The sequence below is a fragment of the Larus michahellis genome, chromosome 2, assembly GCF_964199755.1.
Source record: "Larus michahellis chromosome 2, bLarMic1.1, whole genome shotgun sequence".
NCBI lineage: Eukaryota > Metazoa > Chordata > Aves > Charadriiformes > Laridae > Larus > Larus michahellis.
Genome location: NC_133897.1, coordinates 4,903,793 through 4,926,984, shown reverse-complemented (window position 1 = coordinate 4,926,984; position 23,192 = coordinate 4,903,793). Strand labels below are relative to the sequence as shown.

General features: G+C 39.9%; 1 long non-coding RNA gene across 1 annotated transcript; it reads right to left on the bottom strand.

Annotated features, from left to right (window-relative positions):
* Nucleotides 1–13,750: 13,750 nt before the first annotated feature.
* On the bottom strand, nt 13,751–22,047 carry LOC141738578 (uncharacterized). The gene is made up of 3 exons (XR_012585417.1): nt 21,701–22,047; nt 14,992–20,719; nt 13,751–14,502 (listed from the first exon to the last, which is right to left on the bottom strand). It is a non-coding gene; the product is annotated as an uncharacterized LOC141738578 (long non-coding RNA).
* Between the last annotated feature and the right edge of the window lie 1,145 nt (nt 22,048–23,192).

The window sequence follows — 23,192 nt, the reverse complement described above, 5'->3', positions numbered from 1 at the left end:
TGGTAGGAACTAGCTAGGACGTCACATAATATCAAGATTTTAAACTAATTCTGTGCAAACTTACAGCTTTTTCTTAATTTATCTATTCTCTCTCTTTTTATCCTTCTTTACACTGCTTGTCAGATCCTCATATCCCCAGTGGTTTCAGTTCTGCAGTGATAGTGTCTCAGTGGTTTGTTCATAGAATCACAGAATCATAGAATCATTTAGTCGTCGAGTCCAACCATCAACGCTACTCTACAAAGTTCTCCCCTACACCGTATCCCCTAACACATCTAAATGACTTTTAAACACATTCAGGGATGATGACTCCACCACCTCCCTGGGCAGCCTATTACAGCATCTGACCACTCTTTCTGTAAAGAATTTTCCTAATGTCCAGTCTAAACCTACCCTGTTGCAGCTTGAAGCCATTCCCTCTCGTTCTATCGCTAATTACCTGTGAGAGGAGACCATCACCAACCTCTCTACAATATCCTTTCAAGTAGTTGTAGAGAGTTCATGTTCTGGTTGAACTCATATTCTATAGAGCATTTTCCCCAGGTTCAGCTGGATCCTGCTGTGATCCAGAGGCTGGGTCCCCATTCTCTGAAAAGTCTGAGTTTGTAAAAGGCAGACAGGTATTTTTCTACAGTAAGACAAAATTGGATGATATGGAAGCTGTGATTTCCCAGTATTATCAGTACAATCTACAGAGCAGCACAGTGAAAGTTTGATATGTTTTTTTTCTTTTGTAAGTTAGAGGTGTTGAAGATGGGACGACAGGAATTGTGCAATCCCTGATTGAAAAATAAATGCCTTTGAAATAAATAAATGAAATAATCCTGTACTCACTGAACAGCGGTACTGCGTTTGGTCTAGTTTTGATGATCTTGTGTGCATGAGAGGAACATTAAGTGAATGTGTAGAATTCTTTCAGCTTTTGCCACATGTACACGCAGATTCACCTCTCTGGGATGCTGGACTTTCAGATCATTAACACAGGCTCTCCAGCCTAGCAGAGCTTTAGTATGGTGTATTCAGGAGGACTAATAGGATGAAATGCAGTCTTCTTCCAGTTTTTGAATGGTCTTTGTATTATGGTAAGTCAGAGCTTATGTGTTAAAACACCATGACTGAAGAGATGGCTCCCAGGGGAACATAAACTGCCAAAAAGCTGCAGTCCTGAAAGTTTGCCTGGCCTACCATGTTACGTAGGGATGCACTGCCTTCTGGTAAGCAGTGTGAGATCAGGCCACAGCCTCATACATATCTGACTGAACTACTGTACAATATATACTTTAAATGTTATTAGAAAGAGTGGGAAAATTACTTTTCTAAACAAAGGGGTACTTTTTCCCATCTGTCTCGCAGGGGTTGGTGAAGTGGTTGAGGACATATATTTAGAGCACTGGGGATACGCAAGCTGAATAGGAAGTTGTTCATCGGCTAATACAAGCACAAGTTTGCTTTTTGGAAAAAAATTTACTAGAATGAGGCAATGGGTGTTCATTATTGTTACAAGGTAAGGAAAGCTACAAAGTGGATTGGGTCATACAGACAGATAGAGCCACTTCTTTGACATGATTCACCTTCCCAAGAGCTCCTCACGCTGTTAGTGCTGTGAGCATGGGCTCCACTAAGAGGAGGAAAATCAGCCCTTGCTCATGGGCCACTCTATGGAAGTAGGGAAGAGGTGGGAGAAACCTACGGGGAGCATGCAAACCCAGTGGATATTTGGGAAGTAACCTTTGTGGCACAAACTCTCACTGAAAGTACAGCAAATGGAATGGAATATAGCAAAAATATGGGATCAGATGGTAAACTATCCAACTCCTTCCCCTTCTTCTCCCTAAGTTACTGGTGCCTGGGCAGAGTGAGAGAATCTTGTGGTGACCCTCAAGTGGATCAGAACCCTACAAGTCAAATTCTTCCAGCTCTCACTCTACTCTGCAGGACTTCAGCTAAAGGACCATTTGCCCATGGTTTTGGATGATACTCTTGGTATAAACTGCTACCTGCACATGTTTTCCAAATGGCTGGAGTTACTGGAATAGAGTCTCTGTTTTCTTTATAGTGTTATTAAAATTGAGTCATTTGACAACACAGAATCACGGTCAGTAATATGCTATGCATCCTCTAGTGTGCAGAGCTCAATTACTGGCAGAATTAATCACCTCTGATTTGGTAATGGCTTTACTATACTGTAGTTGAGTATTCTGTCGTCAACAAAATGATACTGTACATCAGGTTTTCTCTTTGTGATCCAAAAAGCACTGGTTTGTTCAAGTTTTTAAGCAGGAGTCTTACAAAGACACAGCCCTTACTTGGTATTGGTTTTGGCAACTAAAGGAGCTTCTGTTGTATCTTGATCCAAGACACTTGCTCTTCTGTGATAATGAACTGAGTAAACGGCAGTTCCCAGGTCGCCTGGACAGCCATATGTGTGCAGGTATTTTCTAATAGCATCAAGGCTTTGGTTAGGCTGCTAAGTCTGGAGGTGTTTTTCTTGCAGTTATGTCTGAATCTTCCTAGATACAGATTTATATTAACCTAATCTTGATGCATTGAAATCGCACAATATTTTTCTTAGTCTTTTGAGAAAGTCTGTTGACCTTTATTCTCCTGAGGATTTATATAGCAGCACTAGAAATGAGGTACCACAGCAGTTATCGCAGTATGATCTGTCACCTTTCTGTTCATGGAAGTCAATGATGTTTGCAACCTGGAGTGCCTGAGTAATGATCTTGTTATCCCACCTGATGGTAAACAACTGCACCACTTCTCTGTAAAACTAGACGTGTTCATATATGTTAGCAGGGTGCCAGTGGCTCCTGCTCCCGCACCCTCTGACGTTGATAGTTTAGCATTTCTGCTGCAGTTGTGGCTGTTGCCAGCTGCTTCTGACTGGAAAACTGCAAAATTTCAATCAGTGCATCAGTAGAAAGGGCAGGAAGAGACACCAACCAGCTTCCAGAATGCTTGCAGAATAGATCCATTTAACAACTTCCCTCCATTTGTCTCTCTTCACTTCAAAGTAGGAAAGGCTTTAGGGCTGCTTTAACAAGTTGGGGTTTTTTTAACTCAGTTTTTCCTGCTCACTTTCTTTTATGCTATACATATGTTACCTGCTTTAGTGTGTGCCAAGCAGCTGTAATATTACTGCCTTCATGGCTGATTAAGGCAGTGGAAAATGCCTTGTGTTAATGTTTACTGTAGCAGGGCAGAATCCTCAGAGCCTTTCCACCGTACTCACCGTGGGTTTGTCTGCCATTTACTTGAGCAAGAATAGTGCACAAATTCTCATAATGCATCCACAAATTCTCATAATGCGTCCAGTATAATGTGGTTCCCCCGAGGAACAACAGCCCTGTTTCTCTGATCACCTGGCAGCTTGTATGAATGATGTTCTCTTTAAATTAGGAAACCAGAAAAGATGCTGAGAACTGAGATGAAGCACAGAGATGGCTATTGAACATGAATGCACGTGTTTACAGCCATACTCCATATTAAAGTGGTTTACCATGAAAGACTATGCTATAGGTCTTGAGAATGAGCTGGAAAACTTCTAAAAATCAGAGAGGAGATGTTAGTGGGTAGCTAATAGGAAGTTTTTCAAGTGGGCTGTCATCCGCATGGCATATAACTGCATAATCAGTTTTGGGATTACTGTCTGATTTACAGTATGTGCTACACCTTTACCTTTTCTTAACATGAACTAGATTTTGTCCTGAACATCAGTGAAGTGCTTGAGCAGTGCAAGTCGAGGATGTTTAGACATGGTAAATACTGTATAAAACTGACAGGCTACACAGACCCCTGCATTTTGAAAAATCTATAAGTGAGGTATGTTGCATGTACCTGCCTTGTGTTTTGGGGTACCTTGCGCAGAAGGATGTAAGGGAATTATTCTCTGAATATTTCCCAGATTTATGAGGTTATATTTGCTTTTACACCCTGAGTGAAAGAAAACAGTATTTTATCTATGACTTCTATATATAATGCTCTCTTGCTTATGGAATTACCTTGTGAGCAGAGCAGTCCCCAAATACCCTTGAAAGGAATTTGCTCAAAACAGGGCTTTTGCATACAAATAGCTATATAAAAGAATCCTGAAATCTTTCAGTTGGTTTAAAATGAAGCTCACTGCCTGGGGTATTTCATAGCTGCTTCCCTACTGGTTTTATAGGTCCACCGGAGAGCTGAGGAGCAAGAAACCAGGTTCTCAGTGTCTCCAGAAGCAGCTTTGTTCTTTGTCACAGCCAGTTTCTCACCTAGTGCAAACAGAGCTTCTTACGCCGTGTTTGTAGGAGGCAACATTAACCACCAGAGCTGACACTACTGTTCAATAAATGCCAGTGGGATAACGAGGGGTGGGGGATTCTTTGGAGGAGGTATCGATGTTTCCTAGGCAATGCTGACAAAAGCATGCTGCTTCTAATTGGCTCCACTACAAATATTTACAGCTGTGAAAAGAAGTTTGCTGATCCCACGATGGTAGCCATGGTTGCCTATCTTTTTAGATGCTGTTGTGCTAGTGAGAACCATGAATAGGTTGCAAGAATCCCTCGTTGGCTTTGTAGCAGGAACATTCACTGACCCAAATGTAGAAGCCAATTAAGCTCTAAAGCTTCTGTGTATTTTTCTGGTAAGCCTTGCCATTTGTCCTGTTCATTAGCCAAAAAAACCCCAAAAAACCCCATCCAACCAACCCATGATGAGGGGCTACAACAAATTCAGGGCCCATTACCATTTATATTGGTTGTGTGTATATAAATAAAATATTATGTTTCGATATAATATCAATGTATTACTCTACGAATTTGAATTCCCATGCTGGCATTGTCTGTTTGCAGGCCTGTGTACTCAATAAACCCCTTGAAGTAGAAGTGTTGGTACAACATGTTTCAATATTTGCTCTGAAGTTACCTATTGGTTTGAATGTGTACTCATTCCTGATGGGAGAAAGGGAAGAAGATGGATCCAGACTCTTCTCAGTGGTGTCCAGTGACAAGACAAGATGCAATGGGCACAAACAGAAATACTGGAAATATAGGAAGAAATTCTTAACTGTGAGGGTGGTAAGACATGGGAACAGGCTGCCCAGAGATGCTGTGGATGCCTTATCCCTGGAGGTGTTCAAGGCCAGGTCAGGTGGGGCTTTGAGCAACTTGGTCTACTGGGAGGTGTCCCTCCATAAACATGCCATAAATTCTGCATCTTCTATTTAATCATTGTTGTGTGTTTTATACAATGAGTATTTCATTTTAAATCACAGATCTAAAGTCCCAGAGACAGAACCTGCAGGCACAGAAGGTACATTGACTACTTGGTATTACACATCGACATTTTACACAGGTAACGGCCTCTATCATCCCCATTTTTGCATGCCCTTGCGCAACAGACTGCACACTCATTTTATGAGTTGAATGGGAGTCAGAATATGCCTGGCAGATTTTGTTTTTTGGGAAGCGAGAAATCCATGAAAATTTTAATCTGAATGCTTCCTGTTTGTAGTTATGCACTCTAATGGAAGAAGGCATGACAATTACTTGATCTGCTTTCAAGACTCTGAAATAATGCCACATTTTTCAATAGGTGAATATCTCCAGAGGTTGCTATTCCTTCCACGCTTAAGATTTCAGCAAAACAACATTTTTGTGGGATGAGAATCCAGACTGCAGCATTGCTTGGCAAACTTAACAGCCTTGCTTGCTAGTCAAGGACCATTAGCCTGAATGTTTGCATGAGCTTGTCAGAGGTACTGTAAGAGGGAAGACTTCACATTGACATTTAGTGCTGAATGTATTTCTTTTCAATCAGATAAAATGTGGGCTGCTGTATTGTGCTGATATTTGTTCCCCATTTTTCAGCCAGTTCTTGAAAGTGGCTCACAAATGCACAGTGAATTATTAACATCTGTTTACTTTCAATTTAGCTCAAGAAATTTCTCATGAGGTTTGTGCCTTCTTGCTTAATGTAGTGCTTCAACAGACTTTACTTCTTATAGTTACTACTGTCAGTGTTGAGTCTTCAGCTGAAACTGATGCTCCCAACAACTTGATATGTGGCATAATGTGGCTGCTCATGTGAGAGCTTTCTGTAAATATGCAATGTAGTCTCAGACAGTAAATTAAAGAATAAGCTTATGTGTTGGTTTTGTATGTCAGCAATTTGTCAGGAAAGAACTCCATAGTCACTTTATATGCATGTACTTTTGGAAATTGTGAATTAGGCTTTAACTAGTGATTAATTATCCAAAAGGTGCATGTGCAAACAAATAAAATTTTGGTGGTGACTCAGAAAACAGACAAATCAGATCATAAAGACAGGTATCTCATCGACAATTGACAAATCTCATTGACAAAATTAACAAGTTTGTGCTCCATTTGTCTCTAGATTTCTATTCAGCTATTAGCATGTCTAATAGGATTGGAAGACTTGTAGATTTTCTTACAGAACTGTGATTTTCATAGAATCATAGAGTGATTCTATGAATTTTGCTTCAACTGTGAGCAGAAGGGCATTGCATCTAGGTGCAAGAGTTCAATGCTTTCCATTGTCTCTTGGGCTGTATATTTTGTGGGTACAAAACACGGAAATGCAGACTTCAGGAACATGTGAAAAACATTGGTTTCTTTCTTATTTAATTTCTTTCATTTTTCCTAACTCTGTGCTATGTTCTAGACTGTTCCTCCACCTTGAATTTCTTCCATAGCTTTCCAAATAAAGGATATTTTTGATATATTACATGATATTTTTGACTGGAGGATCTCCAAATGAATCTCTGCTGGAAGCACTAACCCTTCCTGTGTATTGCAAATGGAAACAGAAACCAGTTTGACTCAAGGGGGGATACAATGCCTTGATACAAACTTTGTTGGTCTTAAATTGGTTGTTGTACTTCCTGGTTCTGGGAGAATGAGACATTATCTTCCTCAGGTGTATTTGGTTGCACGTGCTCTGTCTGCAGAGAAGTGAGGACTGTCCCAACCTGCCTCCTACAGGAGATCCCCTTTCTATCCCATTTTCTTTGCTCTGGCTGTGGTATTTAAATGCTATTCAGTAATTCCCCAATTTTCTTGAAATACGTGCCAACATGTTCAACCGTTCCCTGACTTGATGGCTACAAGAAGATGCATATGGCTGTACAAGGAGAATATATGAGCAAAGTCTTCCATCACTAACTTATTTTTACTTTTTTTCTGACATTGTGACAACTGCCCTACAGTACTGGGCTGAGCTCTACAATCTGCTACATTTTTATGTTAATGACAGTGTTACAGACATACATGAAAGTTTTAGCTTTAGTAGCATTCTCTTACTTAGGCTGCCTTTCCACCAGACCAAGTCATTATTCATTCACCTATTCCTCGATGTACCCCTCTGTTATGTTTTAGTGTCATTAGCTCATGTCCCAAATACGTCAACAAGCTTTACCACCTCCAATTTCCTTTGTTCCTTTTTCTTCTAATTGGTTAGCTGCATCGCTTCCTCCGTAATAATTTCTTAGATCTGTTTCAGTTTTGTACCAATTTCTTGTAAATACATCTGTCTGTGTTCTGCGCATTCAGTAGTGTTTTACTGATCTCACTCTTAATTTTTAATGTATGTTGTTAATCAGCACTGCTTCTTTTTGTCAGTTACCACTCCATTACAGTGGGCAGTCACTTTCCAGTTTTGAATTTTGACTCCACTCTGCTGTTTGGTTTTTTTTTCTTTTCTAGTCTGTAGCTGCCTTAGTGTCATACCACAGAAACATGCTCTTTGAGCTTTTTCCCATCCACGGTTACCATGTTTCTATTTTTCCCACAATAAGGTCAGGTCACTACCTGACCTGGTAGTGTTTGGCAAACCCAGATAGACTCCAAGTGAAAAGTAATGCTGTGCATTTCTACAAATCTGCAAATCTGCAATTTTCACTGTACTGAATGAGCATGATACAAGCCTGATAGATTTCTCTAATGGATTTAGTCAGAAGGCAAGACCAATTTTAGATTTCCTTTTAACACACTGTAACAATCCACTAATGAATCCAACCTGATATGCTTCAACATCCATTTTCCTTTCTCTTAAGGCACTTTCTCTAGGAAGGTGAGACATGTCCTTTGGAAAGAAGCAGCTATGGGTTTACCAAGAAACAATACATATATTTATGAGAAATCTCCCTGGGGATGTGTAGGAGCTACATTTAAGGCCATACCCTTGTCCTATGTCCTTGCCTGAGATAAGTAAGCTCGAGCCTAGCCTTACACCCTGCTGATCCTGACCTTGCCTTGCTGACCTCTTCTTGGCTTGATCTTGGCTCTGCCACATCACTACAGATTTCCCTGGTCACCTAGGTTCCTGGATGATGATTGGTTCCTGTTATTGGACCTGCTTTGCTCTCCTTGCTCAGGCGCTGAGGGACTGTGCCCTTGCTGGTGAGGGCAATGCCTTGCCTGCCTTTCTGTCACCCTGAGCTCCAGGCTCAGTTTCCTTTGTAGGGCTTCCCCACTACTGTTTCTCACTGACAATGGGCTGGTGGATGAACCACTTTTCCTTTCTGCTTGGAAATCAGTTATCATTGGAGGCAGATGCCATATTGCAGAATAATTCTACATGTGCTGCTGTCATTTTATCTGGTAGGAGACTCCTTACTGTGAAACTATGGAAACAGTTCACACAGCCATGTTGCAAAGCACTGTGAGATAAAGAGAATGTCAACGGCCTGTTTCATGATATGCATGTTTCCTAGTGGATTTATCCAAGTGGATAAATGTTTTTTCCTATGTATTATCCTGTATCAGTGTTGCTCCCAGACCTGTTTCTAGTTCAGAAACTTCTACCATAGAAATTTTGTTTTGGTTTGGATGCTAAATAACAAGTATTAAGGAGTAGAGACCTCCGCCTCCTTTGCCTTTGGTGACTGATAAGGGGAATGACTTTTCGTATTCTGAGTAGCAGTGTCTAGGTCATTCTGAGAAGTATTTGAGGGTAGTGACAGCACAAAGGAGGGAAATCGCAGTAAGTAACTGCATCCCTAGTTTTTGAGCATTCCACTATTTTGTATAGAGTCATTTCTAAGCAGTTCAATACCGTCTTAGTAAACTGATTTGTTTGATTGTTTGTTTTCTTTATCCTGCTTGATGTAAGATCTACTCTAGAAGTAGGTAGGGAATGCCACATCCTGTTTATATAGAATCATAGAATGGCTTGGGTTGGAAGGGACCTCAAAGATCATCTAGTTCCAACCTCCCTGCCATGGGCAGGGACACTAGACCAGGTTGCTCAGAGCCCCATCCGGCCTGGTCTTGAACACCTCCAGGGACAAGGCATCTACCATCTCTGGACAACCTGTTCCAGTGCCTCACCACCCTCACAGTAAAGAATTTCGTCCTAATATCTAATCTAAATCTACCCTCACCATGTTACTCCTCATCTTATCACTACACTCCCTGATAAAAAGTCCCTCCCTATCTTTCCTGTAGGCCCCTTTTAGGCACTGGAAGGAGCTATAAGGTCTCCCTGGAGCCTTTTCTTCTCTAAGCTAAAGAATCTCAGTTTTCTCAGCCTGTCCTCATACAGGAGATATTTCAGCCCTCTGATCATCTTTGTGGCCCTCCTCTGGACCCACTTGAGATGTGAGAATATGATCCACAAAGACTGTTTCACATACCCTTTCAGTAGATCAGATCTACAATTTGGGGCATGTCCAAATGCGGAAAAAACAGAGATATTGAAAAACTGAACATTAGCCAGCAGTAATGATGCAGAGGTATTGTCTCAAATCAGCTTGAAGTATTTAGGATGGAGATGGTTTCATCTCACAATTACAGCTGTCACATAGTGTTAAGAGTGTTCTGAGTGCTTTCTTAGGAATGACATTATTCAGTGCCGGTTAATTAATGTCGGTCTGGCACACTATCTCTGACTTCTTTGGTGTCAAGCTATGAGATCTCTGTGTAGGATTTAATTTCAACTAAAATTCCTTGTCCTACAGAGTTAATTGTAAGAGTCAAGCCTTTCTTGGCATAGTAGCTTTCTGAAGATAAAGATGACTAAGTACCCAATCTTCTAAATATTGTCATACAGTTTCTGTATTTTAAGTGCCAATGCATGTATGTTGATTTGATCTCTAAAGCTGTCTATCTCTCTTCTTTGATTACAAAAGAAGTACAGAGAATTAGCTCAAACTGGACTTTTAAGTGGCTAAAATAATGGCAGATAAACCCTGCTTTTTATGTAGCCAAACGTCTACAATAACAATGGAAGACCCATAAACTTTGATTTAGAAAGATAGTGAAGATGTCTTGACTGTGGAAGGTATGGCATCATCTGCCTCTGTCCTCCTGGCTCAGGCAGGTGAATAGCCCTTTTGTTCTCCTCCGGGTCTTATTTGCTACCTGCAATATTGTCTATTCTCATTGTCATATTGTCATTGCCACTTTTCCTGTGGTATGTTATGGAGATTTATGTCAGCATCTATCCAAAAGACTGATACACGTGGATACTCGGCCCTTCATAAATACACAGCTTGTTTGTAGTACCAGCAATAGATGGGAGAAAGAATGCAATATAGTAGTACATATTTTCACATGTTGTGACTTGCTATGTCTGCTGTGGCTGAACTGCGATTTTGTCTTGAATTTAGATGTGCTAGAAATCTCTAAAAACTCACTGAGATAAGACCACGTGGACTGGTAATGGAATTTAATAGTGCATAGAGGAATTTAATAACCTGTGATGACAATTCCGAATGATTCCTGAGTTTGATGAAGATGACCTCATCTCACAACACCAGAGCTTCTCTGTCTTTATTTATAAGCTAGCCAGATAAATACACTTTGGTGCACACTTAGCTCTTACTAGCTTTTCAAGCAAGGTGATCTTGATATTGTAAAACCTTTTTTTCTCCTTTTTTTCATTTTTTTTTTCTGTAAGAGAATTTGTGAGTGTGCAATTGAAATTAAAACTTGTTACAGAACTTCAGAAAGGCTGCTGAAAAGTAATACCAAGTGGAGGCATTCTACAACACAAAGAGTCCTTTGCAAGAGGGCATTGCTTCCTGCAGTGAAGTAATCCTGGAAACCAGTGAAAAGGAGCATGTTTTACAAACCACAGGAGAGAAAATGATACAACAAGAGTCAGTGTGCAAAACCAACAACATTTTTTTTCTGACTCGGCTATATAAGCAAGTCCAACAATAATATTATTTGAAAGACAGGACGCTGTATGAACAGTGCATGAAGAGATCGGATTTTCCACCTAATGAAACTAAATTGTGTTGTTGCTGCCTGCAGCTGTATTTCTACACTCACACATGAAAAAGATAGGCTGGTAGGAGAATGCAGAACTAAGTCCTGAGCTTTTTAGAAGACAACGGGCTTTGGATCAGATCCTCAGAAACAGTAACCATGGAATATGAATGACTTCTTTAGGGTGGTAGGAGCAGTGCTGTAAAAGTAGTCTTGATCCTGTCTTCAGTTCTTCCCTTTCTGTGCCCAAAAAGCACAGTGACTAGTCTTACGAGTTTGGTTGCAGAGCTCTGCACAGATGCAGTGTAATTATTTCATTTGTGAATCATTTAGTCTCATCGTTCAGACTAATAATCTTTCCAGCTATTTATAGGTTGCAGCTGCCAACGGGAAAGCTAACAAACACAGGAACAGTAGAGAAAAAACAGAGTTTCTTAAGTGTCTGTAGACTGCAACAGAACGTTTTAACAGATCTTGAGATGAAGGTAATTATTCCACTGAAGCATAGTTTCCTTGACAAACAAGAGGTTATGGGAACACCACAATAATCCCAAAATACAGTTGACACGGAGGAGTTTTTAAGTTATTGCTCTTTTGCTATTATATATTTCCTTACATTTTTGTGTGAGTTGATGGGAAAAAACAAACACAAAGACGATTTTTCCTTCTGTCTGTTTCAAGATCACTCATTGTGTTCAGTAGGAAGGCAATGGGATTTTTACAGAAGTACCAGATGAAAATACCTTGTATGCTACATGCTCCTAAAGAAATAGGAAGACAATGGTTTTGCTCTTAGCTGTGGGAATGCAATTTCAAGACCAGGGCCTGAAAATTACAGCTTTTACCTCTAATAAACCAGAATGTTGATTTTGAACATTACCATTTTTGTTTTCTGAAGCATAATGGTGCTGCAGTGCTGGTCTTTGTGTCAGTCTTCCTTAGCGTATCTTAGAAGCTCTGCCCTATGCACTAAATGAGCACTAGACCTTCTGTTTTTAACATTTGCTGCCGCAGTTGGGAGGGATAATCATTGCCATTATTTCTATTGTTTGTGTTCGTGCTTGAACAACTAGTAAAAGAATCAGATTCAGTCCCTTTTGTTTGTTTGACTTTCCATTCCTTTCATTGCTGTGTGACAAGGTAAGAAACAGCCAAATCAACACATACTTGTGGTTAGTAGGTCAGTCAAAAAGTGTTTTAAGATCTGCAAGAAACTTCTTTTTGTTACTGGCACAAGTGACTGACATGAGGCTTTAGATCCTTATTTGTTTGCCAGGTGAAGTGGATAAGACCGACACTGATTCAGGGACAGGGATTTCTGTGAAAAATCCTTGTGAAGGTGGTCCCAGAGAGGAGATATACCTGCAAAAATTTCACTTCTTTTGAAGTGATGCTCTACTTAAAGCAGAAGGTTTCAGGCATCTGATGAATGGAGAGCTGTCCTCTGCTTCTCCCAAAGGATTTCTCATGGCAGTAGGCAAGCTTTATTTATTACCAGTCAATGTGGGCAGCTTCAGGTCTCTGGTGACATCACCACAGCCTTTATTTTTACCTTGAGACACTACTGCTAGGATGATGTGTCAAACCAACAGAGAGGTGAAGCATACTCATCCAAAATCCCGTGAAAGGCAAAGTCCTGAAATGAGCCCTATAACCTGTCCCTTCTCACTGTTGTTTGCACTTCTGCCTCTACAAGGTGCCTGTTGATGTTGGGCTGAATCAGTCAATGGCTTTCTAGGCTCTGACTAATGACTTCCTACCTGACTGCCGGGTGGAGGAAAGCCAATTACTTTGTTAACTGAAAATTCAATGCTGTGTTACAACACCTACTATGCTCTTCTTTCACTTAGAAGCTGTCTGGAAGTTGTCACAACTCTTGAGCTCAGTGTTCTGATTATGGGACTTGTAGGGTAGAATCCATTTATCCTGAATTTAGGAACTTTAAAAGGTAAATGTCAATTTTTGAGCTCACTTTAGAGTCAGGGAAGCAAATACGGGTTTTTTTGAGAGGGCACTTTCTCTTATTCCAAGACATGTCTAGAGGTAACTTCCCCCCCCCCCCCCACTGACTGTAAAAGAAGTCTGTAGTGAACAATTTATTAAAAAATAATAAATCAGCTATGCTGCTATTTTTCCTTGCTGGTCATGTCTGAATCCTGCAGGAAAGGCAAATGGAAAAAGATCAGCTTGTGGATGAACAGGCTTTTGGCTTAAACATTACTTGGTAAGCAATGGAGATATACATGCCTTTCGGTCCCCCCCCATGGCCCCCTATGGCAGACCAAAGGTGGCCATAGTTTTATCTACTCCTTCTTCAGACCAAAACCCTGTCTCACCATCTTTACAGGGAATAGCATAGTAGGGGAAGGTAGCAGGTTTGACCACTTTCTTTCCTCTGTGTACAAACATGGAATAAAGTCTACAAGCTCTAATGATGCTCTCAAACTTTCTCTTCCAGTAGTGACACTTGATAGCTTGTTGCTTCATTGCTTATTCTTGGCAAGAAGCTGTTCAAGATGAAAGATAAAAACACATCAACAAAACTATAAATTTTAATTATAAATTAAATAAAATTATAAAAATAAATCAACAAAAATAAATACAAAATATTTTTTTTAAAAAATCAAGAATTGCGAACTCTATATTTATGTTTAAAGGTGCTGTGGATCAATAGCTTTCACATAGTCATGTTGCTGTGCCAACTTATTGTTGAAGGTGTTGATAGATATGCTTTAAATATTATTTTTGAGTTGCTATTAATAATTGTACTCATCAGAGATAACTAACACAGGCAAGTGTTGGCAAGTCATGCAATGAGACATGGGAATGAGCATGGCACACATATGTTCCCTAAGTTATTTAGAGAGAAAAAGCTTATCTCTTTTCATGTTACACAAAGATGATGGTCTCTAAATAAATGAAGCATCTGCCTGAAAGGATTGCCCATCCAACAGGCGACTAAACACTGCCATGCTCTTAAAGCTAACCCAAAGGATATGCAAGCAAGACCAGGGAAACATATGACATCAAACTTGAAAATACAGCTATCCATAACAATTTTTTTTGAGGCTGTAGAAGGTTGTTTTTATTTTGCCAATGGACTGAGAACACTGCTACTCTTCACATCTTCACAAGGCTGAGTAGTATCCATGGCATTCTGAACCACATACAAGGTTTCTACCACATGTGTGCTGAAAGTCTGTTCCAGATGTCTGTACCAGTGTTTATTGCTGAAGATCCAGCTTATTCATTGCTTCTATTGGACCACATCCAGACTGAGATTCACCTGATTGAAAGTAGATGTATCTATCTCAGATATGTATTTAGTGGTTTCCTAACAGTCAGTAAAGGACTGATCAACATAAACAGATTTCTAAGGTATGGTTATTTTCATCTTAGTGTGGATGTAGAAAATTGATCAACAAAATCACTCTCTAAATGTCTCACTGTAAACTCACTAGCTGCCCAGTTAGCTGCTCAATGTGCTGTGAAAGAAGAGCTAGCAGCATGCATGTTTATTGCAGAGGAGCTGGGATAAAAGGACATGTACATCTGTCCCTCAGCTGGAAAGCAAGCCAAAGACTGATTATCATCCAGCCAAAGAGAGGTAAAATAGGTTAGGGATTAATTACACTTGGGGACAAAGGTTAATGTATGAAAAATTGGAAAAAATACAATTGGAAAAAATTAGCTCCTAATTTGAGTAATCAGTCCACCCGTTCTGTGGCTGATGTTGTTTGCTGCTGTGTTGGCTCTTTAACATAATGACTCTTACAAGTCAGCAGTCTTCCTGTTGGCTTTCCAAAATTTGACTTCTGTGTTTCTGTGGGATTTTCTTGCTCACATCTTGTTCCTTCAATTTGATCCCCTTTAGAAGCAAACTGTATCCCTGCATCCACGGGTCTTGAGAAACTACAAGGAAATAAAAAAAAAAAAAAATAAAAAAAAAAGGGTAGATTCTGGTCTGTGTGGGGCATGCAGGAAGGTTTACAAACAGAAAGCAGTGATGGAGAACCTCAGCAGAGCAGATGTTTCCAGCCCTTAGTTTTCCCAGTGCAACTGAATAGTCACTCAGAGATTTATGTGGAGAAATAACCTAGGGAAAAAGAGCATACTTGAATATCGGTACTCTCCACCTAGTCGTCTTCAACAAACTTCTTTAATTTGTTAGTTAACTGACCAGGAGATTAAGGCTTCAGAGATGGTCCTGACAAGGGGCATGAATCATACAATAGGGATAATGCAGAATGCAAAATTTTATCATGAAGAAGGCAGTAGGTAAAGGACTGAGGTATGCAGATGATATTTACTGGTTATTAGCTTTTGATAATGATCACTGGTAAAAGATTGCTTAGGAGAACTGATTAACTCGATAGAGACTTCAGATTTTCATCTCCTGAGTAATTAATTGAAAAATTAACAGGGTTTTTTAAGGTGACAGTGACATTTAGTGTGCTGATAAAGGAGGTGAAGAATGAATATTTCAACACTGCGTGTTCACTTAGCATCGCCCAGAGATACTCAATGTACTTTCAGTAATGTTGAGGCCCATGTAAAAACATGCCCTGCTTTGAGGGAATGCTGAATACTTGAAATTCACCGCAGTTTATTTACGGTTCAGAAATATTTGCAAACATCTGAAGGACATCTGAGCTTATTTGCATAAGACTAATGCACTGCAATTCTCTTCATGTTCCACCTGAAGATCTTGGAGTACTTGATAAACTGTAATGAATTAAACATCCTTTTGTTTGACATTAATGTTCTGAGTTAGGCAGAAACTTTGGATCTGATTTTACTCAGATGGAGTAAAATGTCTTTCTTCTGTCAAAGAGAAGGCATGCTGCTTTTTGCACATTGAGGATCTGATCTTGGCGGAAGACTTACTATGTGAGGGGGCTCAACTTTTTTTACAGAAAGGTATTCTGCAAACTCAAGAGCCCTGTTGAGCTGTATGACAGGATTTTGAAAGCAGAGACTGGGGTAGTAAGAAAGTCCAGACATAAATTATTTTCCCCACCACCACAGAGGAGGCAAGAGTATGCCAGGGATGCAATCCTGAGCTAATGAACTACCTGATCTAGTGAAAGATGTCCCTAACTATGGCAGGGGAGTTGGACTCAATGATCTTTAAGGGTCCTTCATGACCCATACAATTCTGAATCTATGATTCTGTGCCTGGGATAGGACTAAGGAAGGATTTTTTTTGCCTCATCTCAGCCACCTTAATGGTTGGCAGATTCTGGTTTCAGACAATCATTAGACTTATCCTGCACTCAGTGCAAAAAGTCCCAAGTGTGTCCTCAGTCTCATATGGAAGGTGGGTCTTATGAAATCAAGGAGAAGTTTCTGGCTCATATACATACCTCTGATCTCAACTGGTGACAGTCTAACCTGCTCTGTCTCAAGGTCTTCTCTCAGTCCTTGCACTGCTGCCATGTTGCTGATGTTGGTTACAGAGCTTGTCCAGGGATCTTTCCAGAGGAGATCCAAATGTGTGAACCTGAGCTTGGATTTCTTTCTGGTTTATATTTGTACCTGAATCCTTCATCAGTGTAATTCTTCCCTATTTCAGAGGGGAGTTATGATGGTAACAAGCTTCTCTGTGAGACCTTATGTGGGTTGTTAAGATGGGAATATTTTACTCGGCTTTAGACACTTGTATTTACATTTCTTCAGTAGCTATGCCCAGATTGTTTTGGTCCATACAGAGAAATAGACATCTGCAACTGTTTACTCATCTAAAATGATTTAGTTATTTAGCAAAGCATGAAGTAGCTTGCCTTCTGTAGGTACTTTGTCTTGATTTGTTTTGATTTTATCAACGAGTGCACAGAGAGTCTGGGTAACTAAGGTTAACATCTAGTCTTTATATTTTTATAAAATTCTTCTATAAAACTCATTAAACACCAGTTTAAGTCAAGCCACTGAAGTGTTATTTAGCCCAAACTTACAATTGTTAAACATAAGCACGTAAGTTTATTTGAGGTAGTAACTGAGCTGTGCCTTTCAAAGGAAACAATGCATAAGGAAACTGAAGGCTTCAGTTTCTATTGTATTTAGAAAATAAATTAAAATTGATACATATTTGAATATAGTAATTCGTAATGCATGTATGTTCGTATGACCAGGTAAGGATAACTCACTTGTCAAGACGCAGCTATTAGTGTTGCTGTTTATTATCATGTCAGTACGACTTTAAGAGCACATTAGGGTCATGTTCACTAATGAATTGTTGTCTCATAGGTTTTTGTGTGGTTATCGATAGCGCGAAATTGTTTCTTGCACTTTCATAGGTCTCACGTGACATGGCTTTTAATACACCATTTGAAGGGCTCACTTAAGCTGCTATACTCCAAAGGGTTATTATTAGAGATTTTCTTCTCCTTTAAAGAGCAAAAAAACGGTCATAGATGCAGCCCTAAGGCCTATTTCCTGCACTACTGAATTTAACTGAATTGCTCTAGAAATTGAATTTGTCTCATTTTAGATGTCCAAAAATTGCTCATCTGTTTCTTAACTGGTCTATCAACTGGTCCAACAGGCACTAGAGAGAAACAGGTACCCTCCAGATGGTCGGTCAGAGCATTTCAAAGCTGGAATCTAAGACAGATCGGATGAGCTGCTCTCCCAAAATGCTTGTTTTACTCTTCTGATTCCTAACAGCGTGAAGTTTGTACAATCTGTCACGGATACCTAAATATCTATTTCAGGAGAGTGGTAAAGTTTTCTTAACTCTGTCATCCATGTATAATGGACAGCTCATGGACAGACTTGTACATGTGGAAAAAAATAAATTTAAAAGTGTCCTAATCTGTATCTGAATCCCGCCGCTGAAAAGTCAGATGAATCCTACCGTAAAAATGCCATCTTCTTTCCCGTTTTTGTAACCTAGAATGCTGAATAAAAATATGTGCAAGTTACACAAGATGTAACCTTTTCAGTTTGTTCAGGATAGATTAAATAGGTGGGGTGCGCCTACCTAAATACAAGTACCACAGGTCATTTGAGATACCTTGACATATACAAGACATTTACCTGCTGCCAGTATATATGATACAGGATTTAGGGAATAGCCATAAACTTCTGCAGTGGCAGCCAGACGTCAGGCAGGTACAGTGCACAGCACCTGAACTGGCACCTAAACTTGTGTGTCACTATCCCGTCCATTGATTATGACTCATAAAACCAAGAGCAAGCTCAAGACAGTGTTATCTTTTCTTGGACAGTTAGAACAACTATCTTTTCCATGCAGTCATAGCAGATTATAGGGTACTCATGCCAGTGTTAGACCAAAATACATATAAATATTGCTAAATATTTTTAAATTGCTGTTGATTTCTTATTTATTCTTTGACCACAGATTTATTTTTTTTTTTTTAACCAGCTAAGATTAGAATGGTGATCAGTCTGCTGGCAAAAGATATTTGGAGTGAACATTACTGTTTCTGGAACAGTTTTGGTGTATACATTCATGTTTTTATAGGGATCTTAGGAATTTTTACTCCTTTTGAACTGAAAAAGGAGCTCTTAAGAAAGTCAGGAAATGTTATTCCCTTCACAGTGTTTATGGCAGTTCTTTTTCATGTGCAACTGTGAAGTAGGGTTTAAATATTCACTGTAGATGGTGTCATAGGTAGAAGGATTATTATTAATATCTACCTACCTTAGTTTGGCTAGATGAGACAGTTTCAAACATGAAACCATTGTAATTATACTACAGTCTCAGACAGAATTAGTATCATTGCAAAACATCACTTTTCCTTGACCGTCCAAGAATTGCGCAGTAAGTAGGGGTGATTTAAGTTATTCATCACATCCACCCAGTAACTATATAGAATGAACTAATCAAGATCAACAGAAATGGCTTTTCCCCCCAAAATAGTGAGCAGGAAGGTTCCTCAGCAAAGAAGACCACCTTGTCCTCCAGCAGTGATCAACTGGTTCTAGAGTTTCCTAGAGAAAACTGGGCCCTAGAGGAGAGAAGGCTTGGGGGGGACTTATTACTGTCTACAGCTACCTGATTGGAGACTACAGAGAAGGTGGAATCAGACTCTTCTTGGAGGGAAGTGGCAAAAGGAAAAGAAGCAATGGTTAGATGTTGAAGTATGGGAAATTCCAACAGGATATTAGGATGTCAGGTGGAGGGGTTGGGTTTTCTTTTTTTTTTTTCTTTTCCCCCTATAAGAATGATCAAACATAGGTTCCATAGATAGACTGTGGAATCTACATCTTTGGAGGTGTTCAAGACTCAGCTTGGTATGTCCCTAAATAAAGTAGTCTGACTGGTCCTTCTCTGAGCAGGGAGTTGGACTAGTTGACCTCCAGATGTCTTTTCTGACCTAAAATATTCTGTGATTCTAAGACAATGAAATATCTTTTTGCACGTATGTTCTACTATCACAGAATAACAGAATTGTAGAGTTGGAAGGGAGCTCTGGAGATCATCTAGTCCAACCCCCCTGCGAGAGCAGGGTCACCTAGAGCAGGTGAACTGCTCTACAAAGAACTATTCAGGCATTCTTCTATATAAAGGCAAGACTAGAGAAGAATAACATGGGGAGCATTACTTTGTCTATGCCTCTGTGCTCTGGGCAGTTAAGGCTGGGATAAGCATAAAGCAAGAGGAAAACTTGGGAGACCAGTGTTTAAATTTGCATAGACTTCCATGGAAACAGGACTTCATCTGAGCATGTAAAATTGATAGTAATTCTTGGTGCCATTTTCTGGTACGTTTTCCACTGAATTTAAGGCCTATTGAGTTTTTAAGTCCATTTACTGAAGCATACCATAGATATACTTGCTTTCTCTCCTTTTTCACTTCTGATTTAAAGTAATTTAAAAGTCATTTGAAAACTGAAGGTTCTGTGTCTGACACCCACTTTCCAAAATGTCAAGGGACTGAAATTGTAGGTTTGTTTGCAATCAAAAATCTTACTATGATTAATACATCAAACCATTGCTGGGAAAGGCTTCAATACCTTTTAAGTACTCTTCAAAGCAAAGGCACGTAGACTGCAAGAGGCTTCTCTCTCTTTGTACATTTTTGGATATGTGTTTATCTAACTTCAGTGGAAAAGGCTTTTCTCATCCAAACATGCATTATAAGCTAAATAAAAATTCCTCTGGTGAAATGTCTTTTGATAATTGTGAAAGACAATTTCGTCTTGCAAAGATATTAGCATTGTAAAAATGGTTATAAATGTTTGATATGTGATACTACTAAAGAAGTGTTGCAATCTAAACCAACATTATGACAGGATTCTTAATCTGTTTGCAGGCAATATGGGAAATGTGCAGAACAAGGGCTTCAAAAAGACCACCCAAGTTATCACTGAGAAGAACTACACACGATTTGGGAATGACTTTTACAAACAAGGGTATGAAGAAATGCGTCACATCCAGCAGGAAACTAAATGTCAAAATTACTGGATAAGTCACCCATTTGCTGAAGTCTGTTCTGCGGAGGCCAGGAAGAGGTATCTCCATCAAACTGCAGGGATCTGAAAGGGAGGGAGATAAACAGGTCTCTCAGATCTGTCCTTTTAGAGGAGATTGATGGAGCTGACTGAGCCTGAGAGAAGACAGAAGCTGCCGAACTTTAGCCGCCTGTTCACCCTGCAGCCCACGTGGCCCAGTCTTACCATGAATTTCAGAACAAGTGAAGCTGTCAGACCTTGATCTCTGCCTCAGTGGCTTTTGGGTCTAATCACAAATCCTAAAATGTAATTTTTTGTTTCCAGACTTTCTCATTACCTTCATGAAAGCTGGACTTACTATGGGCAATGGAAGACAAGATTGATTGGCACCTGGTGACAAAACCTAACTTATCTTAAGGGCAGGCTAGCACATCAGGTGTGTCTTCCCTTGGTCTGTTCTGATTTTTCGTACCTCAGCTAACTTTCTCTATAATGCCTCTGTAGCCATAGTAGGAATTTCTTTTTGTGTTATCACTGTTACAATAAAGCAAAAAAAGTAAACAAACACATCATACAAGACTAAGATACTATGCTGGAAAAGGAATTGAATCCCTTGTTCACTTTTGACACCACAAAGAATGGTTGTAGATCTGGAAACAGAACTAAAAGGCTTTATTTTGGAGAGTGAAACCAAAGTTGACAGAAAGAATCTGTTTACATATAATCGTGGCACGGACCATATTTCAAATATCGGTCTCAATGGCTCAGTGCTCTGATTACTTGTGTGCTAACACAGCACAGACATGCAAGAAGATTTAAGCTCTATTTACCCTGCAAACCTAAGTCAGCCTGCTCATGCTGTTCATACAAAAAACAGACTTACATTCACTTTGCTTTATGGATATCCTCTGCATGCTATTTCAACACCACAAATGCCTTATTAGTATTAAAGCAGGAGAAAGCAATCTGTCTCCATGCAGGAAACTAACAGAACAGGCAACGCAAGAAAATAGCAGCATGGGGAAGAGCAAAAAAGCCTGGGCACACTGACCCCAGCTTACTCACTCCGTGCCACTCCAGAGAGTATTTTCTTCTTCTTAATTCACCATAGAGACAAGCAGAAAAAAAAAAAAAAAAACAACACTGTCCCAGGAATATAGAAGTCAAGTTGTTCTCTTCTTCTGTTTCTTCCTTTGCACACCGCTTGGAAGAGAAAAGGAGCTGGAATGTTGCCAAATGTCACTGCACAGAGGAGTCCTTGGCTGGCACAGAGCCTGCATAATGTTTCCTACAACCCGCTTTTTCTGATGGGATTCATCTTCCCTAACCTTCACCATCTAATAATTAGGCAACTAATCTAAGTCATTCATTATGTTCTCTCTGGAATCGATGCAAAGAGAGAGGTTGGATGAATCGCCCTCTGGGGGTGCTTGTCTCTGTGTGTTGACAACAGAGTCAGCCTAAAAGACTGGCTTAGAATAGACAGCTAACTTTTTGGCAGCTAAAATTAAATTAGATTAATCCTAGCATCAGCTGCACTACTGTGACTGGCAGACTGACTCAGAATAAGTCACAGCTAGCTATGGTACTTTAAATGCTCAACAGGAACCAGTATATTTCTGGCCCTGGGATCACTGTGTACATCTTTAGCTCTGCAAAGTCTGGATTAATGTATTTTCTCTCTATGTAACTGCTGGGTCAGCTAAGCAGATCCATAAGCAAATCAGGAAACAATAATGCACGGAGTATGATCATATGAACATGTAAGATAAATGTGCAGTGAGTTGGATTGAAAACTGGCTGAATTGTTGATATCACAGGGTTGTGATCAGCAGCGTGAAGCTCAGCAGGAGGCAAGTCAATAATGCTGTACCACAGGAGTTAATACTGGGACCAATATCATGTAGTATTTTTCTTAGACATAGGTGATGGGACAGAGTGCACCCTCTGCGAGTTTAGAGATGGTAAAAATTTGGGAGGAGTGGTTGACCAGATGGTTGTTCTGCCATTCAGAGGGACCCTGTTATCCTGGGAAAATGGGTGGAGAGTGATATCATGAAGGTCAACAAAGGGAAATGCTAATCATGCGCCTGGGGAGAAATAACCCAATGCACCAGTACAGGCTGGGGACTGCTGGGCTGGAAAGCAGCCTTGCAGAGAAGACCCTAGGGGTCCTAGTGGACACCAGGTTGACCATGACACAGCAGTGTCGGAAGTAGAGGAAATCCCATGTGAACTTTTTTCCATAACACATTTACTCTCAGAGTGTTCAAGCACTGGAACAGGTTGTCCAGAGAGGTTGTATATTCTCCATCCTTGGAGATATTTGAAAGCCAACTGGACACAGTCCTGGGCAACCTGCTGTAGTTGCCCTTTCTCTGAGCAGATTGGTTAGACTGGATGTTCTCCAGAAGTCCCTGACAGGTTCAACCATTCTATGTTATTCTCTGTATATCCAGTGTCCTTGCTACATGAAGAATCAACTGAACAAGAAATATTTCACACTTTGTTAAAAAATCAATGGTTTTGATGCCAATTTTATAGAGTGTAGACAAAA